At 42.0% G+C, this 7,608-nt stretch overlaps 1 pseudogene; it reads right to left on the bottom strand.

The window, feature by feature from the left end:
• Positions 1-2,816: 2,816 nt before the first annotated feature.
• LOC110300839 (small ribosomal subunit protein eS25 pseudogene) lies at positions 2,817-4,303 on the bottom strand (annotated as a pseudogene).
• Positions 4,304-7,608: the final 3,305 nt, after the last annotated feature.

Raw genomic sequence — 7,608 nt, forward strand, 5'->3', positions numbered from 1 at the left:
GGCCATATTTGCATGGGAATGGGGGGAAGGGACAGCAATTTTTTCTTCCTTAAAGAAGAACTACACAAGAGAATTTGCTCTTCTAGATATCAAGACTAATAAGATCATACATGATCTGTAGGATCATACCTCCATGATCATACACAGTGTAGCCCTGGTGCAGAGACAAAAACAAAGGAATGGAGCAGAATAAAGAGGTCACATGGACCCACACATATCCACTCATGCTTTTCCCTTTTTTTTTTCCTTCATTTAGCAAACTTAATTCTATAACTGAGATGCCACTTCAAGGTAGCAAAGAGACTAATTCTTTTCAGTTAATAGTTCTGGAATAAGCTGTGTCCATATGGAAAATAATGAAGTTGAACCTTCAGTTCATAGTATTAAAGAATCAACATCTGATGTGTTATGCATACATATAAAAACAGATCTGGAAATATGTTAGGAGGTGACATAGGCTTCAGGGTAAAGAGAATCTTCTCATGAAAATGAGACAGAAAATAAAATTACACATAGTCTAGTAAATTAAAATTAGTAATTTACAGTTCACCAAAAGGCATATATTAAGAAAGCCAAAAATCAAAACAACACATGCCCACGAGTGGAAAGAAATCTACAACCACAGCCAAATATATTCATATACAAAACATATTTTAAAAGATTTCTACAAATCAATGAGAAAAGACATACAAAACAAAAATAAATGGACAGCAGACTTGAATGGATACTATATAAAAAGGAATGTATTCTGAACATGATGCCACATGTGTATAATTCCAGCATTGGTCAGGCTGAGGCAGAGGTTCACTGTGAGCTCAAGGTCAGCCCGGACTACACTGCAGGAGTCTGCATCAAAAATAAAATAAATACAATAAATAAATAAATAAATAAATAAATAAATACGAGAACCCAGTAGATCAAAAGTATATGTTATTCAACCTTACAAATTATCAGAAATATAAGTTGAAATCATCAGGAGACCTGTTATATACCCATCAGGTGGCTAAGATTTAAAAGGCTGATAATAGCTGGTGGCAGCAGAAAAATCATGCATTGCAGGCACTCAAATTTATGGCACCGACAGATTGTCCAGGCACTGAAACAAGAGTTAGTCCTCTTCTACTTAGCTTGAAACTGCTATTACCTTAGGACCATACAAGGACACTCACTGAACAAACCTGTGTTCCCTCAGCACCTATGTGGATTTTGTTCAGATTCAGTTCCTTGGTATCCTCTCTTACCCCCTCACTCCCTCTGGACATCTGCTTCTGCCAATATATACCCCTCTTTGCTGGACAGTTTTATGTCAAAGTGACACAAGCTAAAGTCATCTGAGAGGAGGGAAGCTCAATTGAGCAAATGCCACTCTAAGACTGAGCTGTAGTCAAGCTGTTAGGGCATTTTCTTAATTAATGATTTATGGGGGAGGGCCCAGCTCATTGTGGATGGTGCTACTACCCCTGGGCTGGGGTCCTGGGTTGTATAAGAAAGCAGGCTGATCAAGTCATGAGGAGCAAGCCACTAAGCTGCACATCTCCATGGCTTTTGCATCAGCTCCTGCCTCCAGGTTCCTGCACCATTTGCATTCCTGTCCTGGCTGCCTTCAATGATGAACAGTGCTGTGGAAGTGTAAGCCAAATAAACCCTTTCATCTCCATGTTTCTTTGGTCATGGTGTTTCATCACAACAATTGTATCCCTAAGCTGCCCTCCTACACTCATGTCTTTATTTTATGATCCACAGATTTTAGGGATGCTTGCATGCACATGAGTGGAGGAGTTGTTTACCAGAATATGAACAACTTACCACTGGCTTCAACACCACTGAAAAAAAAAATGACTCCCCTGTACCCACTAACCATTAACTGCCAATAATTTCTCAGCCAAGAGTGGAGCCTCATGATCCCCTCCCCCATCCATACTAGAATTTTGACCTTGAAAAGATAACTACAATCGTTGTGTATTCATGCATACAAAACCCAAAGACTGTGTCCCATGGTACACCTTTTCTTCCTCCATCTCTTAACATTCTTTCCACCTTCTCTTCAACATTGTCTTACTTAGGGTTTTACTGCTGTGAACAGATACCACAGCCAAGGCAACTCTCATAAGAACAATATTTAATTGGGGCTGGCTTATGTAGTTTAGAGGCTCAGTCCATTATCATTGAAGCATGGCAGCATCCAGGCAGGCATGGTGCAGGAAGAGCTGAAAGTTCTACATCTTCATCTGAAGCCTGCTAGCAGAATACTGACTTCCGGAAAGCTAGGATGAGGGTCTTAAAGCCCACGCCCATGGTGACACACTTTCTCTAACAAGGCCACATCTACTCCAACAGGGTCACACCTTCTAATAGTGCCACTACCTGGGCAGAGCATATACAAACCATTGCAAACATTGAACCTATTTTACTGTTATCTGTTCAATATGTGTTAAAACATTCTGCTCACACTCACTGCTCCATGCTCTCTTCTCTTCTTATCAGTCCTACTGACCCCCTCAGCCCACCCCCAGCACCAAGTCCTTGCTTTCAATGTCTTTCTGGTTTGGTTGACTCTCTGCTTTGTGACCAAGTGGGTCTAGCCGGGACCACTCCCATGTGTTCAGTATGGAGCTGTCCACTGGAGCATGAATCACTCACTAAGGACAAGGATTTCCTCTCACCCAGCAGCCTTCTCTTATTACTAGCTCCCATGTGCAGGACCCTGTGAGCCCTTCCCCTATCTTTAACTGACTATTTGGTGCTCAGTCCCTCCCCTACCCTTTTTTAATTTACTAAAGTTTTATTTATCCAAATGGACAGCAGATTGAACCTATTCATGCTTTGGTCACTGGGGCATCTCCATCCTTTGTATTTACAGCAAAAATCACTTGGAGATCTGTGCTTTGAAACCAGCTTGAAAAGTCCTTTGCTGAGTAGTTCCTGAAGGACTTCCCTGGCCAAGGATCCTCTAATCTTCAGTCTCTCAGAGACCACACAGCTGGAACAATAAGCATACAGTTGGGGACTTCCTTACTGAGTTTGTCACATGTAGCTTTGTCAAACAGAACTAGATTGTTAAGCTTGCCCAGAACTTTGCCTTTGGACCACTTCTTTTTGGCTTTGTCCCAGACTTGCTTACTGGATCTTTCTCTTTCTTGGAAGACTTTCCAGCATCCTTCTTCTTGTTGTTATCCTTAGACAGCACATCGAAGCTCTCAATTTAGCAACTACCACTACAACCTCACTACAATGTCAGGGAGCAGTGGGAGGCAGGTGGGTGGGCTCCCTTATCTTTAAATTTACATTAACCATTCAGTCTTGTTTAGACCCCTGTTGTAAGTTCATGAGTATCTACACTGTGTCATACCCATAAGTCATATCCCAAAGACCCAGCTTTTATCATTATCACCTTTCAACGCACTTCTGAGATGTTCTCTAAACTTTGTAGGGTAATATAGATGGCACACTAACAGTAAATTGTCCTTGGAACTTTGACCAGTCATGATTCTCTTTGTTGACCACTTTGTGCTGGAAAGAGAAAGTCCTTTGACCAAGGCTGAGGATCATACCATGCTTAAGAGACAGACTGGCTACATGTCTATTAGCAAAACAAAAGTACTCCCTCATCTTTAGAGCTATGACATCCCAAACATGGGCCTCTGACCAGCTCCACACAACTGGACATGAAGCCTCTTTGGAACACGTTGAACTTCTCTGAGACCTGATTGGACAGTGGAAAGATTGCCTTCCCTTTGAAACATTCTCACTTAAGGACCTTGTACTGTTTGTATTGTCACAAACCCAATCTTTCCCCATAGTCCTAAGTGCATCTCTGAAAATGTTTCCACTATGGGAGTATTTCTCTTTTTTCAGTAATTAATTAATTAACATCCTGATCATCACCCCTCCCTCCTCTCCTGCCAGTCCCATCCTCACAAACCCCTCTTCTCCCCATCCTTCTCCTCAGAGAAAGGGAAATCTCCCCTTGGGTGCCGCCTGGGACAACACACAGAAGAATTAGGTGTACCCTCTCCCACTGAGGCCAGACAAGGCACTCCAGCTAGGGCAATACTCCAATAGCAGGCAACAGAATCAGAGACAGCTCCCACTCCAGTTGTTAGGGGACCCACATGAAGACCAAGCTGCACATCTGCTACGTATGGTGGGGGCGGGGGGCTGGGTGTTTTCTTTCTGCAGGCAAGAACTTGCTACTCACTTGTGTGTTCCAGGCACTTACTAACCAAAAAGGAGATGTGATGCTGAGCAGTTTTTGAAGGGAAAGGTTCAGATCAAGCATGGTTGTCATATTTAATATCTCCATATTGAATGGTTCCAGAGGAGATGGAATGAATATGATGTGATTTATTCCTTTTTAATTAGACTTTGCATCAATTATCTTTTGCTCTAAACTGCCTACCCCGAACCTTAGGGAGTTAATGAAACAACTATTTTGCTGTCTGCTGCAGCACATCCATCTATGTACTACATTAGAAGTTGAGAAAGAGGATCACAAGCTTGAAGGCAGTCAATGGCACATCAAGAATCCCAGACTTGGGAGGCAGAGGCAGGCGGATTTTTTGAGTTCGGGGTCAGCCTGGTCTACAAAGTTAGTTCCAGGACAGCCAGAGCTATACAGAGAAACCCTGTCTCGAAAAACCAAAAAAAAAAAAAAAAAAAAAAAAAAACCAGAATCCCAGTCAGAAAGGGAAGAGGAGACAAGGAGGTAAACGAAAGGGGGAGGAGGAAGAAGAGGAACAATTTATCTTGCTCCACTTCCGTGTGACTGGGCTCACTGGTGACATCTGGCTAACCTCGAATGGTGAAAGAAAAGGGCAAATGGTTCACATGCATCCATCATTGTAAACGTCCAGGTTCACATGGCACTCTCAATGTCCCCATAAACACAGCAGACTGAATACACACGGTGTGTTCAGAAACTGTGAGTGCTGGGTGATGAATCTTTGACTGTCTTGCACTCCTATGAATCCTTAACAAGCCTTTGCTGAGGTCACACAGTCAGTATACCATATTGAGAACACAGTTCACTGCTCTCTGCTTAATACTGTGTTCTTTCCAGCAGAGCTAATGAACACAAGAATCAGTGAATCTCTTGGAGGTGGGGTAGGGAGATTATACAAGGGGAGACACTTAGGGACTGGAAGAATAAATCAGATCACAGAACAAGCTCTGCAATCTGAATTTTTTTAATGAATGTAGTCACGGTGGTGAATTCTTCTGGGGAAAACCCCAATTTGCTTTGTTTTGTGCAGTGCTAATCATTTGCAGGATTCAACTCATCTACAAAGTCAAGGTTGAGGAAGACATCCATTTTGTCTTCTTACAGCTTTTCTTCTTCTTCCTGCCCTGACACCTATCATGACCATCTATTCTACTTTGCTTCTCTGTTGCTGTGAGAAAGCATTCTGACAAAAAGGCAGATTCTCAGAGGTAAAAGTTCATTTGGCTTACATTTCCAGGTCACAGCCCATCCACGGAGATAAATCAGGGCAAGAACTCAAGCAGAAGCCTTGGAGAAACATTGCTTACTCTCTCTTATTCCCTGACTTGTGTTCAATTAGTTTCTTCACCAGTTCAGGCCCATCTGCCTACACATGTTGCTGCTCACAGCAGGCTGGGACCTTCTTACCAACCATCAGTAAAGACACTCTCACAGACATGGCCAAGGCCAGTCTTATGGAGGAGGCAACATTTCAGCTGAGCTTCCCTTGTCCCTGGTGACTCTAGGTTGTGACAAATTGACAACAAAAAGCAGGCATGTCAATACAACTTCCCAGATGTCAGAGAGTAATCCTAACACACATGCACATGCACACAAAATAGTAAACTGGTTTCTAGGAATGTAACTTAATGGTAGAGTGGTTCCCTAGCATGTACAGGGACCTGAGTTTGCACCACCCCCAGCACCACAGAAAGATGGAGGGAGGGAGGGGACTGGAGATGGGAACAAGAGGGATCAAATTGGGGGATGGTGGAGGAAGAGAGAACTAGGAGAGAGAACTGGGATGAGGGGGCATCTCTGGGACAAGCTGAAAACCTAGGACAAGAGAAACTCCCAGGAATCTATGAGGGTGACTCTAGCTAAGACTCCTAGCAATAAGGAATATAGAATATAAAACGGCTACATCCTGTAACCTCACAAGACTTCCAATGGAGACATGGGAACATCAAACAAAGAAGAAAGAAAGAAAGAAAGAAAGAAAGAAAGAAAGAAAGAAGGAAAGAAGGAAAGAAAGAAAGAAAGAAAGAAAGAAAGAAAGAAAGAAAGAAAGAAAGAAAGAAAGAAAGAAAGGAAGAAAGAAAGAAAGAAAGAAAGAAAGAAAGAAAGAAAGAAGAGAGAAAGAGAAAGAGAGAGAGAAAGAGAGAGAGAAAGAAAGAGAGAGAAAGAAAGAGAGAGAAAGAGAAAGAAAGAAAGAAAGAAAGAAAGAAAGAAAGAAAGAAAGAAAGAAAGAAAGAAAGAAAGAAGAGACAGAGAGAGAGACTGAGAGAGGGAGAAAGACAGAGAGGGGGGAACCTATAATAAAGAAATAGAAAGAAAGAAAAGGAAAGGAAAAGTATAAAGCAAACTGTTCCCTCTAAGGACATTTGCTTTATTCCAAGAGTTTGTACTGCAAAGAGTGTTCTGTCACAGCCGGATCAACAGGATCCTCATTTAATGCCTTCAGCCTTCCATCTTATGCCATGTGAAAACTGTGACAGCTCCAGCCACAAGTTTGGGAAGGCCAAGAATACAAACAGTAAAGAAGGTCACAGAGCCAGGCCCACGTAGTGTGCAGGCTTGCGTATACTCGAGGTTCAGTGTTCACATCTGTAAAGTGTAAATCAGAGCCTCCAACAGGAAAGTAACATGAAGGTCTGGACGGAATCAATATCTGAATAGGATTTGACATACAGCTGCTTGTAGTGTTCCTTAAATAATTGACCTTGCTGTGGTTAGTTATGTTATCATAATACAAATCATTTGGAGGGATTGGTTCACAGACTGAAATAGTAGGGGGAGATCTGGAAGACCAACCTCTAATGAATTCTACTGTAGTCTTTTTTGTTTGTTTTTTAAACTTCATCAAATCTAGTTTACAACAACCCAGCACTATTTCCTGGTGTCCTCCGATGCATTAATTAGTTTTCCCAGGCCCTTCTTCCATTCCCTGTGGCTCCCCTCCCCCTACTCACGGGGTAGATGTTATTGACCCCATTCACACCCACCAGGAAGCCGCATCACCTTCCTCACTTCCTCTGATGATCCTTCTACAGAGTTTTAAAAACACCATAGGGATGAAAAAATTAAGCTGATAAAAATGCAGCCTAGTGCTTTGTTCTAAACAGTCCTATTTCTGAATGAAGATGAGAGAGTTCTGTACTAATATCCTTGTTGAAAAAATTCATGTTTTTCTATAGATCTAAGAAACAGAAAGCAAAGTTCCAGCAAGGGGCAAGACTCATTTCTCTTTGGGTCTGCATTGTCTTTTAAGCAATACCATGCACACACTGAAAGGAAGATCTCTCCCTGAAACAATAAATATTCCCTGAAGAACTCAAAGACCCTTGAGGAAATAACTGTTAATTTGTTTTCATTCTTTGTGTGAGCAAAATAGGTCTCAGATTCAC

This window comes from Mus caroli, unplaced genomic scaffold (assembly GCF_978045245.1).
Source record: "Mus caroli unplaced genomic scaffold, Mus_caroli_1 scaffold_10, whole genome shotgun sequence".
Classification (NCBI taxonomy): domain Eukaryota; kingdom Metazoa; phylum Chordata; class Mammalia; order Rodentia; family Muridae; genus Mus; species Mus caroli.